Below are 18352 nucleotides of genomic sequence, written 5' to 3' on the forward strand. Positions count from 1 at the left end.
CACAATTTTATTTTAATCCTTAAGTATATAGAATTAATTTATTTTATTGCTGCCATATATGGTCTACTCTCCTTCACTACATGAGGAGCAATCAGTGGCCATTTTGTTTAAAAAAACCTCAACCCCGTCACACTCAACCCGTCATTGTTTTTCAAGTTTTTCACTTAATTTATGAATAATTTTAATAAGAAAATATAAAAGAGTAATGGTTTAAGTGAAGATACACTGACCAAAATCATGACAACTCATAATTTTGCTATACATTATGTAATGTATCCACTTAAACATTGACAAGCTTATAAGTCAGGTTGGGCAGCCACATCAGCAGCAGAAAGACAGTGTTGTGAATGCAAATATGTTGACCCAGAAGGAAGTGCACACTATGAGAAAGAGAAAAAAAAAAAAAATATAAAATTGAAGGCAATAGCTCCCTTCAAACCAGTTACAGTCCACCTATTTCAACCCCGTCACACTCAACCCGTCATTATTTTTCACGTTTTTCACTTCATTTATGAATAATTTTAATAAGAAAATATAAAATAGTAATGGTTTAAGTGAAGATATACTGACCAAAATCATGACAACTCATAATTTTGCTATACATTAATGTATCCACTTAAACATTGACAAGCTTATAAGTCAGGTTGGGCAGCCACATCAGCAGCAGAAAGACAGTGTTGTGAATGCAAATATGTTGACCCAGAAGGAAGTGCACACTATGAGAAAGAGAAAAAAAATATATATATAAAATTGAAGGCAATAGCTCCCTTCAAACCAGTTACAGTCCACCTACTTCAACCCCGTCACACTATTCTCAACCTCGTCACATTAATATTTTGGGAAAAAATAGGGAAGACAATTAAAAATGAAAGCTTTTCTTGCTGATTACCTGAATGTTAAGGATTAACACAATAAAATTGTGTTGTTTTTTTAAACATCTAAATTCTAAATGTATATATTTTTTTACAAAAATAAAGAGACCACAGACACATAATTTGAACACAACTTCAAGATTATCATAAATGTTACATTTGTAGTTATTAAATTGTTATGAGGGACATATGAGCAGTAGATGTATGTTTTATAACAATGTTTGTGTAAAATCTTTTTTAAACCAATTCCATTTAGTCTGTTACGGGGTTGAGAATAAAAGGTGTTTAAATCTGAAAAAAAAAAGTCTTTAATGCCTGAGGTGGGATTTTTTAAAATATTTTTTGTAGATTTGATATGTGCCTTGATGTGTGGTATTTAGACAATGAATTATAAAAAAAAAAAAAAAAAAAAAAAATTCCAAGTTGAAATATTACCGAATCCCAGGAATGACTCTTATAGTAAATTGTAAAATTTTGAAGTATTATGGGAGTTCTGGCCATGTTTAAAAAGTGTTATCAGACAAGCTCATGTGTGGAAGATTAATAATGTCTATATATGTATGTTTACGGCAGTTTGGAGAATGTCACTGTTTTATATGTTGTCTGCTATTTAACCTATAACAGGGATTTCCAAACGCTTTGTCAGTCAAATTAATTTGACCTAACATTTACTTGAAGTATGAGTTACTATTTTAGCAACTCATCAGCACGTGTTTGCATGCGTTTCCTCTGTGTGCTCCGGTTTCCCACACTATCCAAAGGCATGAAGCATGTAAATTGGAGTCTGTATGTGAATAAGAGAGTGAATGTGTGTGAGGCCTGTGATGGACTGGCCACCTTTGTTTCCTTTCCCTCAGCCCGAGATGGACAGAGGATTAGCGTTTTGGAGAATTGATGGATTGTTGGGATCGAATTAAGCAATCCTCAGTTTGGGAAACCCTCATCTAAAATTTTTATTTTTTATCATTAGCAGCCTACTATTTTTTTCATTGGTAAAAGTATTGGAGGAGGTCTGTTCTCTTAAAATGTCATGTCCATACAATGTCAAAACATAGTATCTGTTTGCAGCTTTTACTGGTGGCAATCAATTTCATAAGCATCATATTTAACAGACATATCTGCCATGAAATCTCATCACTCTGTGTCAGTGGAAAGAGCATTTCTCATTAGTTGGCCTGTTATAATATTCTGTAAAATATGTTTATTTTTGTGGAATACTAATAGTTTACAATTAATTTCAATTATAAAATGCCTTTCAAAATATTTAACTAAATTCACTAATTATATAAGATTCAGTTAATTACACTGAGAAATTGTTTTAGACCATGTTGTGGCAAAAATTCATCTCAAACAAACATCACTGCGTAAGAGACACTCATAGTCAAATTATATAAAATAGAAGTATTTATTCTTGCAAGAATAGGAGCAGTCTAATACACAGTTGTTACCCTGTGCAGAAGAGTGACACACCCCCAGACAGACTGAACTAGCTTTTATCTTAGTTTCAAGGCCTTCTTCCCCCCAGAGCCTTCCTCCCAGTAGTTTTCCATAGACGTCACTAGTTGGCCCAATACGCCCCCCTGCACCAAAATGGCCTTCTGACATCTAGGTCAGAGGTCCTGTTCGTCTGTTCTCTGGAGTGTCTCCCTCTTCTGCCTCCCCAGGTACATAAACAGAATCTTCTCTCACTACAAGTGAGACACACATGTGACATTCTTTGAATCATCTATATTTTACTAAAGATCAATGAATATCATTAAAATTGCCACTACAACTCCTCACTTTTTATCATTCTGATTACCCATAATCACAATAATAAACAATAAAACAAATTTTAAGTCATATCATCACACTTATACTCTTTATCTCTGATTTTTGCATAAATGATCACTCTCCTTGAACCTGTGAAGAAAAGTTTAGAATGAAGAAGCATAAGGCTGTTTTTGTGGGGGAAAGGCCCCGTAATATTTTAGCTAGCAAGTAAACATGTTTAAGGTGCCGGGCTAAGCGAGAAATCTCTGTTCCTGCGCTCCTGTAAACAGACCCTCAGTCACGCCAGTAAGGAAAAAGGTAGTTATAACATAGTAAGGAAACAAACAGATAAAAGTATAATAAAAATCACTCAGTTTCAAACCCTATCTTTGTACGCCATCTCGTAACACGGATGACCGCTGCTTGTAACCTTCTTTAAATCTTTTGCCCTTAATCTTTCTCAGAAAATAAACAAATAGAAGAAAAACAAACAGAACATACATTTAACACATATCTCACTGTAGCTCCCGCTACATGTATCGTCACATAATTTTGTTCATCCTTGGGATAGACTGTCATTTTCACCAATTGAACAGACAGCATGTTTCACCTGTCACTGTAATCATATTCACCCATGAATAACAAAATTATTAGAATAACAATCCTTACTCCTATCATTAAGCCTTTTCCATTATTCTACGCCCATCTCCATATTTCACCTCGGTTTTCCTAACCATATTTTGTTCACTTTTAATTCAATTTAGTAAGCTCTATTTAATGCCATATTTAACAAAATCTAACCAGAGAAGTCTTATAATTTTATCCATTCTTCTAACCAATGCAGTTGTTCAATATTAACTCTAATATTTCCATTACAGACACAATCAATATATTTTCTACATTTACAATCAAATCAATACCTAGTTTGATTCAATCAAACAAAATCATCACAAAAACAGATTCTTCTGTTAAACTTAAACCATCAGTTGTGTTGATCATCTCGTTCGCCCCATGGACTATGGGATGGTTGTGGCCTGTCGGTGTTGTCTAAGGTGAGAGGCTTGGACCCAGGTGTCACACTCTCCAACCATTTTCTGATCCTTATAAGGTTTTCCCTTATATCACGACCGCACCCCCACTGGAGTGAACTGTCACCTGTGAATGGAGACCTTAAGTATTTTGTTAGTGACCGCTTGACAGCCGCTCGTCCCCTTTGGTGTGACCTGTGGAATCAACAACTTGAAACATATTATCTTAATAGCACTCGGGGTCCTTTTACCCTGAAAAACACTCAACCCACTTTGCTCATGTCCACAATATTTATACATTTGGAACAGAATTAGTTCTGTTTGATCCAATCCATCCTGACATTCTGTAAAAGGAAAATTTTATGTTATGCGCTGCGCAGGTGTAGCACCTTTCTGCCACAATAATAACCCAGGCCAGGATAGTTAGCCAAATTCATCCATAACCATTATTTTATTGGCACATTTTGCCCTGTCTCCCAATCCTGCATGCTCTCTGTAAAGAGAAACAAATTTCGAGGTTATTGTCAGATAGTAAAGTACGCAGTTTCTTTTGTCTACTGTTCTCCCGTGTCCTTCGATGCCCTGACGTTTCCTGTTGAAACAATCTTTGTTATTGGTGTGTGCACACTCACAGACATCAATTTTGTTAGGCAGAAAAAATGGCTTCTTTCAGGGCTTTTATCAAATTACCCCTAGTGTTCTCCCAACATTTATCCCTTAATAAACCATATTTGGCAATTGTTATACCATCTCCCTCTTGATGCACGACACAACTCGAGCATCAATTTAACATAACATTTAACATAGTGTTTTTTATAAAGTTTGCCATCAACACTAACCCAAACGTCCTTCAGACAAATTCCCTCCAGACATCTTTCTCTGCCTCTGAAACAAAAATATTACATTCTTCACTTAAAGCCACAATCTCATCTTCTTATCGAAGTATTTGAAAGGCAACGGCCCTCAGTCTCACAGCGTATTCTGCTTTTCAGGCCTGTTGTTTGGTCTCTCAACTCAGTCATCTACAAACATTTCCAAAGTCATCAATTGTTTCTATCAGGTCAAGTCGTGCTGTACAGACTTGGTCAATGTCAGTCAATCATTTCTCCCCCTTTGTTCACAATAATCATAAATGTGAGAGGCTCTCTTGATAATTTCATGTTGACTTAGCCAATATGTCACTTTGTTGTTTCCCTCAAATCTACAACATTTTCATTTATCTCAGCCCATGCCAGATGGTGATCTACAACTACACAATTCCAATTTACTTAAACTGATCTTCAAATCTACATTATGTATGACAAAATTATTACTACCAGACAGAGCTTGATGGCCAATCAACTTAAAGCTTGTCCCATGTTCTGTATCGTCTTTTCATCAGAATTATCAGCTTCTTTAAAATTTGTCATTTGCCTTAACCCATCTGTAATGATAAACTCATTCCAGAGGTTAATGACGCAATATACACACCATTCAGGCGGAATATTAGTGCCCCAAACTAATACATACAAGACATAAAGTGCTGTCACTATCACACGCACTCATTCTAGACACACATATGTTAACTGCTCATTCTCAATGTTCACTTTTCTTTATATTATTGCTAAAAGATTTAAATTTTAAATAAGATTTTAACCTTTCCATTTTTCCTGTAGCTTCTACCTAATTTTACATGGTCTCCCAACCAGTTTCAAAGCATGTCTTGTTCATTATTCATTTGATTTTTTAGACAAGTCAGCTGGGTTGTTTTGTTTCATTATCATTATTTTGCTTCAGCTTGCTCTAGCAGGCCAATAACAGAAAGACAGACACAGTTACCATCCCTTCCTCCGCTCAAGCAGTCTCTCTCACTATAAACAAATAATTTTTTCACCAGCCTCCTAAGGCTGTAACTTAGTCAAAATTTGTATTCATTACAATAACCTTTGACCATTCACCTTTGTCATCCAGACTTTCCTTAAATCAAAAGCTGTCTTCATTTTTAGCCACCACCATGTCTAACGACCTTCAAGAGTTAAAACTATGTTATAACATATTAGTTCAAAATCAACACTATGATTTTCCTTGCCCATAAGGCAAACCAGTACATAAAAAGTTTTGCTACTGTCTCCACAACAACTAATGGGAATCACTTCATGGCCTCAGCTGGCTCTTGAAAGCCCACTCCTGTTAGCCCTTTATCTATAATCTCCATCAGGGTGTTTTCCCCTGGCATATTTGCAGACGCTTGTCACAATAAAAAAACAAGCCATACAATGAATGCGGTTTCTGGTGATTGGTATTAGAGGAACACTCACGTTTCGGGGTCAGACTGTCTGTAACTCCTCACAGCTCATCCGCCCTAACGATAAAGGATGCTGCTGGCCTCACAGTCATCCGCTCCACTCTCATACCTTTCTCACATAAACACCTCCATCTTGAGATGCCCAGTGACTTTACGTGATCCACTCTGGCTTGGGTTGCCCCCTGTCTGGCCAATAGAAGGTCTTACCCGTCATAGAGATGGCCACTCGTGCCCACTGGTGACCGCTCTTTCCCATCACAGGCTGTTTGCTTCAACAGAACTCAGCTGTTTTCTAGAGCTTAGGAAAGGCACGTTCAAGAGTCACCAGAGCCATTCCGATTGCCTAATAGTGTTCACATAGGGAGACAGGTCAATAACAACAGTATTTAATCACTTAAATCCATTAACCATCTTAAAAGCAGCAACCTAGCTGCTTGGATTATACTCAGTGAATTTAGATCACAACCGTACATTCAGTGTACATTTCCGTCGGCCCCTCCCCCGTTTCATGGTGGGGACTAAGATCAGACAAAGAAGTTACTGGTCCTAAATGAACCTAATCAAAATGTCATCTCTATCTGTATTATTATTTTAAATACTTCTTTAAAGTCATTCAGTTTTATTTTTAAAACATCTCTGTGTCTATGATCCTTCAACTGAAACACTGTGCTTTACACATTATCACAGATACCAGCTTTTAGCTGACTCATTGAATGAGAGAGACTCTGAGACTCTATTGGATGGTACACTGCTCTCTCATATACTTCTAACATCAAACATTTATCTATCATCTTTTAACTCTATCCCAGCTTAAGGCATCTTTGCCAGAAATTACATACGGTTTCAAATAAACATATTATTTATATTTGTCTTTTGCCCACCTCAGGGAATTTAGACATTACAAATTTCCACTCAGATTGAGTCTCTGTCGCACTGGCAGTTTCAGGCACAGCGCACATCAGATTTTAGATAAGCGAGCTGTTTCAATACAGCCCATAACAAACTTATCTTTTGAAAGCAAAACATCAGCTTCTAGTTCTTTCATGGTCAACTTTTCAAGCTGTTTGTTTAATCAGATGCCTTTCAACACATTTTACGTTTAGCAACTGTTAATTCAGTAGCCTACTGCATCTGCTTATTTGTTCTTACATAATGGTAATTATTCTAGTTCTCAATAACGTTTCACATTTCTCAATCTCAATTACCATAGCTTAATCTCTGACTTCAAAGTTTTCTCTTCTAGGAGTTTATCAGTCTCCAATCAGGATTCACACTAACTTTGACAAGGCTACTCTGCATCTTTTGCAGTTATTATAAATCATCTTTGAGATCTGTCTCTCTATATTACCTTTACATATTTTGCAACTCACATTTGTTGGAGTCACAAAGGATTCACTTTAAGACTTCAATCTTTTGACCTTTTTTTTTTTTATCTCTTATTTCTCAGACCAAAAATTGTCACTGTCGTCATTTAAACACTGATCTATTCTCAACCCTACATTATTATCAGAAATGTGTCACGTGTTAAATGGTCCTACTGACCACAGTCAAGACAATCTCTGTCATCTGGTTGGTTCGTGTGTCAGCCTCAACTACAGCATCAGACACCTTGCAGTTTGATCACTGTGAGCTTCCAAAGGGCTTCAACTTAACACGCCCTTGAAGCAGTGTGTGTCCCATTCAGGAATGTAAACAGACCCACTGATAAGCAGTTCTCTGTATTCCTTTGACCATCCACCAATGGCGGATTCAATCACAATAGCCAAATCATACTCTTCATCATTATTATTGGCAGAACATAATTTCATGAGCAGCACAGAAAATGCTCAAAATATTCTAATTTGTTTTCTGTCTTTACCTTACTAATTTGGTATTATCATCAACAACACTAATTACAAGTACATGTCTAACATCCGGAAACCGGGCGAATAAGCAAGCACTGTTGCTGTTATCCCAGCTTATCTTTTACAAAACATCATCTGCAAATCTCTTCAAAGTGAGATCTTTAGAGCAGAGCTGTTTACAGCATTTGCTCTCTTCTGTCTCACTATTTATTTACTTATTTATTTTCCCGGACTGTTCCGTTACTCTTCATAAAGTGTAACAATTTGTACATCATTATTTTCATTTCCACTGGTTTGAAGCCTTTTTCTTCCTTCCATCACATTATTGTCTCAGTCTTATCTCTACTGTTTCTCCAAAACAGATTATATTACTCCGTCCGTAAATTACACAGACAACCATTATAGCTACTTGCTTCAATACCCTTATTTTCTTAACATTAATAAAATAAAGCAGATATATCATCATTTCAATCATTATTTTATCAAAATCTAGAATTGTTCCCCATTCTGCTTAAAACATTCTTCATATCATGTTAATCCCTGTCAATCATACAATGCCTTATTTTATTCTAAAACTTTTCATATCATTTAAACATTTAATTTGACTTCCATAAATTCTATCAGACCATTTCTATTTTCATCACATATAGTTTTCTACTATATTTCTCCTTTCTTTTCCCTACATGCCAGTTCCTTCATTATCCTCTCATTCTTTTCTCAAACATGCCAGTTCCTTCATTATCTAACCAGTACATGATTGTTTGAACAATCCCCACACACACATGTCTCACACACCAACCTTTTTGTTTTTGTTTTACTTCCCTCTTCCACCAAGTCTCACTTACAGTTCCCTCTATTTCACACAGACAGCCTTATTGCTTCTTGCTACTTCAATCCTTGTCATATAAATTTAAGTTCTATAGACATCTAATGTCATGCATCCATTTACTGGATGAAGAAGTAAAAAACATTTTTCTCCTGGCAGTTCGACATTTTTATCTTCAAGCCAATAATCCATTATCTGTTCACATTTTTTACACACATGTTGAACGCAGCCACAACAACCTTTTGTCCCGCTGCCCTGTTCCACTGATTCTCGCACACTCTTAGTCTATTTGTTCTCATGGTAGCTCATGATCATGGTATTTTCTCAGTTTTTTCCAATATCTAAAATATACATTTCCCCCCATACTTTCCTAGCTCTACAGAAAACCGGTGTATCAAATTTGGCAAGCTTGCTTTTGAGACATCCCCATACTGGCTGTTTTCTGTTCTCTGTGGATTTCTCTTCAACGCGCGTTTTCTTTAATCTGTTAGGCGTCCCTAAACAAATCCGATTCTTTTCTTTTAACCCAAATCGGTCGGGTTGCACTATTAGTGCCCTCCTAATTATGGTTTACCAAAAAATTCTGGTTCCCCCTAATTAGCCTCAGTACCTAAAAACAATTTGCTCCGTCGTGGAACAACTAATTTTCAGGGTACCTATCTGTTTGAAATCTCTTGATCTGTTACAGTTCTCACTTAATCCCAGATTATTTATCTGCTTGAAATTTCTTGTTCTGTTACAGACCTCAATTAATCTCAGATTTTTCCCTCGTATCTGTTTGAAATTTCTTGTTCTGTTACAGACCTCAATTAATCTCAGATTTTTCCCTCGTATCTGTTTGAAATTTCTTGATCTATATAGATCTCAATTAATCTCAGATTACGTACCACAGAAACAGCCTTCAGCCAATATGGTTCAATTTCACTCTTCTCCCCAATTAAACTGAATTTAATTAACTTACCCAAAAGAAAATAAATTGAAACTGTCTCTTACCAGAGATGCTTCTGTTGCCACCTGCGGGTTCTTTAGATTCCAGTGGTCGATTCTCCCGGCCCTGATATCGGTCGGCCCCTCTCTCTCAAGTTTACGAGGTAGAGCTGGAACTTATGCTGCGTTCCAGGCAGGTTTTTGAGCACGTAAATCACGACTTCAAACCACGACTCACGACTTTGTAGCGTTCCAGGCCAGTCACGCCAAACTACCTGAGCGCAATATACATACTTATTTTTTCAGACACATAACATTGTATTACATAATCGTGTGTGTATATACATACTTATTGTTTCAGACACATAACATTGTAATACATTATCGTGTGTTTATTATTATCATTATTATTATTATTATTAATTTGACTGCAACGTTATATTGTCCTAAAGTGTATTCTCACTGTGTACCGCCTGCAGAAACACTGCATCCGTAGGGGCTGCCATTGTTGTTTTGTATGGTTTTGCGGGCTATGTGACGTCAGAACTCGTAACTGAGTACATCGATCTAGTACGAGTTCACGGGTGGGAAGTCACGGGTTTGACTGCCGTTCCAGTGCACTTTCACAGGTATAAGGTTGGAAAAACACGGGTTACAGGTTGCCTGGAACGCGGCATTACTTAGTCCAGGTGGCCAAACACCGTCCGATCTCAGGTCCAGGAGGCACGTCCAAGGAATGTCACTTCTGACACCAAAACTGTTGTGGCAAAAATTCATCTCAAACAAACATCACTGCGTAAGAGACACTCATAGTCAAATTATATAAAATAGAAGTATTTATTCTTGCAAGAATAGGAGCAGTCTAATACACAGTTGTTACCCTGTGCAGAAGAGTGACACACCCCCAGACAGACTGAACTAGCTTTTATCTTAGTTTCAAGGCCTTCTTCCCCCCAGAGCCTTCCTCCCAGTAGTTTTCCATAGACGTCACTAGTTGGCCCAATACGCCCCCCTGCACCAAAATGGCCTTCTGACATCTAGGTCAGAGGTCCTTGTTCGTCTGTTCTCTGGAGTGTCTCCCTCTTCTGCCTCCCCAGGTACATAAACAGAATCTTCTCTCACTACAAGTGAGACACACATGTGACACTCTTTGAATCATCTATATTTTACTAAAGATCAATGAATATCATTAAAATTGCCACTACAACCACGATGGTTAAAAAAATCATGATACAAATGTGAGGCAAATAAAGATATATTTATTACACTGCTCTTTGGAATACACATATATTAATTTCAGCAGTCATTCATTTATACAGAACACGTACACATACAGAATAAAACAATATACGTTTACTACTTACTCAAAAAAGTGACAGGCAACTAACCAAAACTGAAGAAGACAAATATCATTGTCAAGCTTTCATTAGGAAGATCAGCAGTGACATGATAAAATGGCTGAAACTTTTTAAGGCTATGAACAATATTACAAATACGAAGCCTATAAAAGTAGAGCAAACTAAAATATATGCAGCAAATAATTAATACACAGCAAAATCCCCTGTATTACGCCTATCTGTCAAGTAACCCTACAAAACTGAAATTTGGTAATTAACATCATTAGCAGGCAGACAAGATATAATATACCAAATAACTTACTTTGTTTGATAGAGGGCAAGATGTGTCATCCTTTGGGTTCCTGGGGTGGAAGGGAATGAGATTGTAGATGTTTTGGCAAAAGGATCAATAAAACATGAAACAGTTGATATACAATACCGTTATAGAGCAGAGATTATAACCATTATAAAGGGACATACAAACAAAATATGGCAAGAATACTGGGACATAGCTGACACTGGACGACATTTGTATAATATACAAAAACAAGTAGACGTAACTTAGCTTTACAGGGCAGGAATCCAAAAGAAGAAAAGACAATTCCTCGACTTAGAATAGGTCATGCTGATTTACATTTCACATTACATAGGAAAACACCTCACTGGAGACAGTACAACACATTTTATTGTAAAAGATATGAGGAAGAAAGAATGGCGTTAGAAATACAAGGTGGAAAACAAAACATGACACTAGAAAATATGCTGGGAAAAACTGGGAAAATGTACAGTCTCCTAATGATTTTTTTTTTTTTTTTAAATATTGGGATAAGTGAAAGAATTAAATATGAATATAGAGTATCTTTTTTTTTTCATCCTTCCTTCCTTCCTTCCTTCCTGTCAAGCTGTTGTCCATACTCCAGTCCAGTAGGTGGCGGTAATGCACCTTTTAAGTTGGTTTGCCAACCGCCAATAAAAATCAAAAGAAAAATAAAGAGAAACATTGATCAGCAATGCTGCTATTGGCTGCTCGGCGGCCAGAGAGTGCACTGTTTTTCTACACAGCAGAGCAAGAGCTACACTTATTACAGTATATCTTATTTTATTAATTTCAGAGCCACCACCCACTAGAACATGGGAACAAGTAAAAGTGAAGTACAATAATATTTTACAAAATGGTAATCTTTTAAAAAAAAAGCACTGTTAAATAATGTGTTTGTCTGTTTACAACGGCAGGTGGTGAAAAAAACAAAAAAACAGGTGGTGGTCCTGCCCTTGACCCTTGGGTTGAATGGAAACCGACCCATTGTGGAGGTCATCTCTGGGTTCAGCTCTTCCTTAGACCCACAGCCAGGGACCAGAAGCAGCAAATTTTGATTAACAGTATCAAAAGCTCGCTTTAGGTCTAGGAAAACAGCACCAACACAAGAACTCTTATCTAGATAGCCTTTAACCTTTTCAAAAAACAAACAATTAGCTGTTTCTATTGAGTGATGTTCCCTGAAACCAAATTGCATAGGTTGGAGTGAATTATTGCTTTTATTGAGATGTTGAATCAGTAGTTTGGCCACCCATTTTTCAAGTAGAAACAACAGGTAAAATACTGATTGGCCGATAATTGTCCATATCTGATCTTTCCCCTGATTTAAAAACGGGCGTGACCAGGGCCAACTTCAATGCTGATGGCATGATGGATAAGGACTGATTAATCAGATGTGTAATATGCTGTATAAGGACCTCTTTGTGCCTTTAAAAAAAAAATTGTATCAAGGCCATAGATATCCATGGCCTTCGAATTTTTTAAGCTATTGATAATGTATGATACTTCTAATTCAGTTATTTGTTGTAGATGAAAAATCAGCTGTGCATAATTAATGGAGCAAATAGAGTATAGGTGAATTAAAAAGTTGAGTTATTTCATAGACAGAGTCTAAAAAGAAAGTGCACGTTCAGTTGCTATGGTTGGGTCTGTAACTAGTTCAGTGTTAATTTTCAACTAAATCTCTATTGTTATAATTCTATAATTATAATTTGTTGCATGAGACATGTGTTGAGAGTTCTTCAACAAAAAATACAACTTAACAACTTAAAGCAAAAACTGGCACCAGAGATGAGTTGCTGCAAAAGGAACTTCAGAGTAAGTGCTAATACACGATTTCACACAGAGTACTATTGCTGACCTTGCATAACAATATCTCTTATTGCAGGCAAAAGATGACTTGATCACTGGCTTTTTAATTTTTTTAACAAATAATAATTAAAATAAAACTCAATAAATATGTGAGAATATTGAAGGGGTGGATTTTGGAATTCACTGCTGCTTCAATGTATATGTAATGAGTGATTATAATCAAGGTATTAATCAATATTTTTCCTTCTAAATATCAAATGAGTTGAAAGACTTCTCTAGGCTTATGAGATTTTACTTAGTTACAGAAGTTACCAGTGTGATTACTGAAATGTTATTTTCATGTATTCTCTAATGTATGAAATATCTGAATGCAGTAACAGTGCTTGCTCATTTAGCCCGGCTTCCAGCGAAATGAAATATGGACTCGTTTTGTGTTTGAGAAAGATCTTCAACATGTCAATACATACATATGCTTTTCAGGGGTACCATAGTCACAGGGGTCATTGAAGTCAATAGTTTAAGGGACCATTCCTCAGTTAAAGCCTTACTTTCTAGTTAGACTAAAGTGTAGCTCTCCTTGAGAGAAATAACATACTATATTGATGTTTTGAGAATACTCTCCTGTTTATAGTTAGAGCCTGGCCAAATCCAACCTTGGAAAAGCTGTGTGTCGGTGTGTGTGTTAGTCTTTTTTGGCTAAAGGAACCACTGGCATAATTGGAGATTCACTGAGTTGTTGTTCTGGACATGTTGGCGCCCAGCAATCCAAAACCTGCGACCTGGAAGGTCATGAAGAGCCTAACTTCAGGGTCCGAGTGTCAGCCGCATAATCCATGGAGATATGCTTCAGTCTAATTGTATATGTGTGGAAAAATACTGTGTTTATCTATTTTCTTAACCAATGAGAATCCTTCAACCTGAAGCAGTGAGGTAGCTTAGACCTTGGTGGAGAGTATAACTGCTGTGTGTGTGTGTGTGTGTGTGTGCGTGCATGCGTGCATGCGTGTGTGTGTGTGTGGGGTATAACTGCTGTGATCTCTGTAACTGTAAGCGGGGCGGCCTACGAACTGCTGTGTGAGTCTTGAAGCTGACTTCTGCTGATGAAACTGCAAACTATCTTTAGTAAATCTTTTCTTCAATTTATTATAATTCCGACTCCGGTCTTCATTCATCATATCTGGTTCTGGGTCTTTGACTGTAAATCCCCTTACAATATATTTACTAATATGCAGCGGGTGAAATAAGTATTGAACAGGTCACCATTTTTCTCAGTCAATATATTTCCAAAGGTGATATTGACATGAAATTTTCACCAGATGTTGGTAACAACCCAAGTAATCCATACATAAAGAAACCAAAACAAATACGTTCAGAAATTAAGTTACGTGTAATAATGTGAAATGACACAGGGAAAAAGTATTGAACACATACAGAATGGGAGGTGCAAAAAGGCATGGAAAGCCAACACAACAGCTGAAAACTATCAGTAATTAAAAAGCAATCCAGCCCCCTGTTGCAAATTGATATCAGCTGGTTCAGTCCCTCCCAACTGATGGCCTACAAAAAGGTCTCATTGCCAAGGTGTCACACAAGACATATCTCATGATGGGTAAAAGCAAAGAGCTGTCTCAAGGTCTTCACAACCTAATTGTTGCAAAACATAATGATGGCATTGGTTATAGGCACATTTCTAAGCTTCTGAATGTTCCAGTTAGCACCGTTGGGGCCATAATACGGAAGTGGAAAGACAATCATTTCACCATAAATTTGCCCCGACCAGGTGCGCCTCGCAAGATTTCTGTGAGTAGAGGAGTGAAAAGAATAATCAGAAGAGTTGTCCAAGAGCCAAGGACCACTTGTGGAGAAGAGCTTCAAAAAGACCTGCAATTATCAGGTACTGTTGTCTCAAAGAAAACAGTAAGTATGAACTCCACCGCCATGGCCTGTATGCACGCTCACCACGCAAGACTCCATTGCTGAAAAAAAAAGCATGTTGAAGCTTGTTTAAAGTTTGCTGCACAATTTTGGAAAAGCCAGTGAAATACTGGGAGAATATAGTGTGGTCAGATGAGAGCAAAATTGAACAGTTTGGATGCCATAATACAGTGTTTCCCAACCCTGCTCCTTGAGGCACACCAACAGTGCACATTTTGGATGTCTCCCTTTTCTGACCCATATATTTCTGGTCTTGGAGTCTCTACTAACGAGCTGATGAGTTGATTCAGGTGTGATCGATTAGGAAGAGTTGGAAAATGTGTAGTGTTGGTGTGCCTCCAGGAACAGGGTTGGGAAACACTGCCATAATACACACCTCCTGTTTTTGGAGGAGAAATGGCACTGCACATCACCCTAAAAACACCATACCAACAGTGAAGTTTGGAGGTGGGAACATCATGGTGTGGGTCTGCTTTTCAGCAAATGGTACTGGCAAACTTCACATTAATTGAAGGAAGGATGAATGGGCAAATTTACCGAGACATTCTTGACAAAAATCTGCTGCCATCTAGCAGGATGATGAAGATGAAACGAGGGTGGACATTTCAGCAAGACAATGATCCCAAAAACACAGCCAAGGAAACTCTCAATGACTCAATTGGTTTCAAAGTAAGAAAATAAAGCTGCTAGAATGGCCCAGCCAATCACCTGACTTAAATCCCATCGAAAATCTATGGAAAGAACTGAAGATCAAGATTCATAGAAGAGGCCCACAAACCTTCAAGATTTGAAGACTGTTTGTGGAAGAATGGGCCAAAATCCCACCAGAGCAATGCATGCGACTAGTTTCTCTACAGGAGGTGTCTTGAAGCTGTCATTACCAACAAAGGCTTTTGTGCAAAATAAATATCTAAATAAATATCTATTATATTTTATTTAAATAAATTATATTATATTTAAATAAATATCAATAAGCGCCTGTGTCATTTCACATTATTACACATAACTTAATTTCGGAACTTATTTGTTTTGGTTTCTTTGTATGTATGGATTACTTGGGCTGTTACCAACATCCGGTGAAAAATGTCACGTCAATAGCACCTTTGGAAATATATTTACTGAGGAAAATGGTGACGTGTTCAATGCTTATTTCACCGCTGTATCCTAATGTATGTAATGTTATATTCAGTAATAGGCTATATTCACATAGATGGATATGTGATCAGATATAGTATTGTATGTGCAATACATTGCAGATATATTTACTCATGCAGCATAAACACATATAGAAAGATATATATAGTGTAATATAATTCTTATTTACATTTACATTTATTCACTTACAAATGAGAACAATATAGCAGTTAAACTAACAGTAGGACAACAATACGTAAGTGCTATAACCCCTCTGTTTAATTTTAGTGCAGTTTTTTTTTTTTTTTTTTTTTTTTTTTTTATAGAATAGAAGAGAAGAGAAAGTGTTAATTCTACTGAATCAAGTGCTGCCGAAAAAGATATGTCTTCAGCAGTTTCTTGAAAGTGGCTACTGACTCAGAAGCTCTGGTTGAGTTAGGCAGATCATTCCACCAACAGGGAACAGTCATGGTAAAGGTCCGAGAAAGAGATTTTGTGCCTCTTTGAGATGGTACCACAAGACGACATTCGCTAGCAGAGCGCAGGTTTCTGGATGGGACATAAGTCTGAAGTAATGAGTTTAGGTAAGAGGGAGCAGTGCCAGTGGTTGTTCTGTAGGCCAACGTCAGTGTCTTGAATTTAATGCGAGCGGCAACTGGCAACCAGTGCAATTGTGTGAGGAGAGGAGTGACGTGTGCTCTCTTCGGCTCATTGAAGACTATGCTGCAGCATTCTGGATCGATTATCTACATTATAAATGTTTGATATTTTCAAGCTAGTTAACCAAATCACACATGCATACAAAAGTATTTAGACAAGAGATTATCACTGTGCTGAGGAGTACACATACATTACCTTTAAAATATAGCTTTTAATATTATAGTCTAATTGATCTTTGGCCAATCATCAACCAAACCCCAGACTCTACTTCAGCACAAAAACTAACCTAACCCCAAAAACTCAGACATACCAGAAAAGCTTTTAAATTCCAAAAATAATAGAACATTAAACACTAACAGATCTCCCATATTAATATTGAGCAAAACACATTAAATAACATACTGGGAACTAGAAATCCGTTATAACTCATTTCATGAATGTGTGTGAAAATACAATATGGGAACATGAATGTGTATAATATATAAATATAAAAATATATAAAGGATAGGATACAACTTTTTGAATATTACATGTGATGCTATTTTTGTCTTTTTATATTTAGTTGAAAATTGCAACAAACATTAGCATCTTTAAGAAGTGATATCTGTTTACCTAATAGTTTCAAGTTCATAGTTCCTAATACCTAAAAGTTGCATTACAGTGAGCTTGTCCAAAACAGCATTTTAATAGATTTTTTTTTACAGTTTTGAAGTCCAACCCCAACTTTTTTTTTTCCTAATTAGTGATTTAAATCACTTTATAAGTCAACTGAAAGTTATGAGCATTTAACTGCAGCTGATCTGTTTCTCTCATTTTTTAAAATCTCATTCTGTAGTGTATTTGAAAAAAACTAAAAAAAACTAAAACAATTGTTAAAAGAGAAATTGTTCAACTAAAGTCAAGGGACATTAGCTAAACTAAAGCAAATACTGATTCAAACAATTTTTTTTATTTACTATTATTTAAAAAAAAAACATCAACATCTAACATCTACATCTAAGTGAAGATGGTAATGCTGTTTGTGGAGTTGTTTAATCCTCCCCTACTGAGATTTTCACAGATTTAATGTCTTCTTTTCTGATAGGCTGTGGCTGCAGTCAGTTGTTTCTCTTCTTGTTATTTCTCTTTCTTTCAGTGATTCTGCTTGTTAATAGCATGTGTTCAAATGTTTGAAAGAATATTTCAAGAACATAAAAAGCTTTCCTCTAACATTAAGAAAACTGGATAATTTAACATTTCTATAACCAAAGCAGAATGTTTGAAAACATCTGAACAAAAAAATTGTTGGCTGGGGTGTAATTTGCAATTATAAAATCATTTAGACAATATTTAGATTGATGGCCACAACTAAAAAAGTTAAACATTCAAATGAAAGCGGTAACAATAGCAGCAGTGCCAACACAAATTGGCACTTATCAATTTAATTTCATATAATTGTAAACTAGCATGAGTGAAAATGCCACAAACCATTAAAAAGTGACACCATTCGGAAATGTTTTTTGAAAAATGGCCCCAAGCATTCAGATGTGTGCTTGACCTTGACTCCTTCTCTTCACAATGCAGAGTAGGCTAATGTAGATCTCTAGATATTAAACCGGATGCCTATTGATGTGGAAACAGCAAGT

Source organism: Rhinichthys klamathensis, unplaced genomic scaffold, assembly GCF_029890125.1.
Source record: "Rhinichthys klamathensis goyatoka isolate OS25496 unplaced genomic scaffold, OSU_Roscu_1.1 h1tg000054l_1, whole genome shotgun sequence".
Taxonomy (NCBI): domain Eukaryota; kingdom Metazoa; phylum Chordata; class Actinopteri; order Cypriniformes; family Leuciscidae; genus Rhinichthys; species Rhinichthys klamathensis.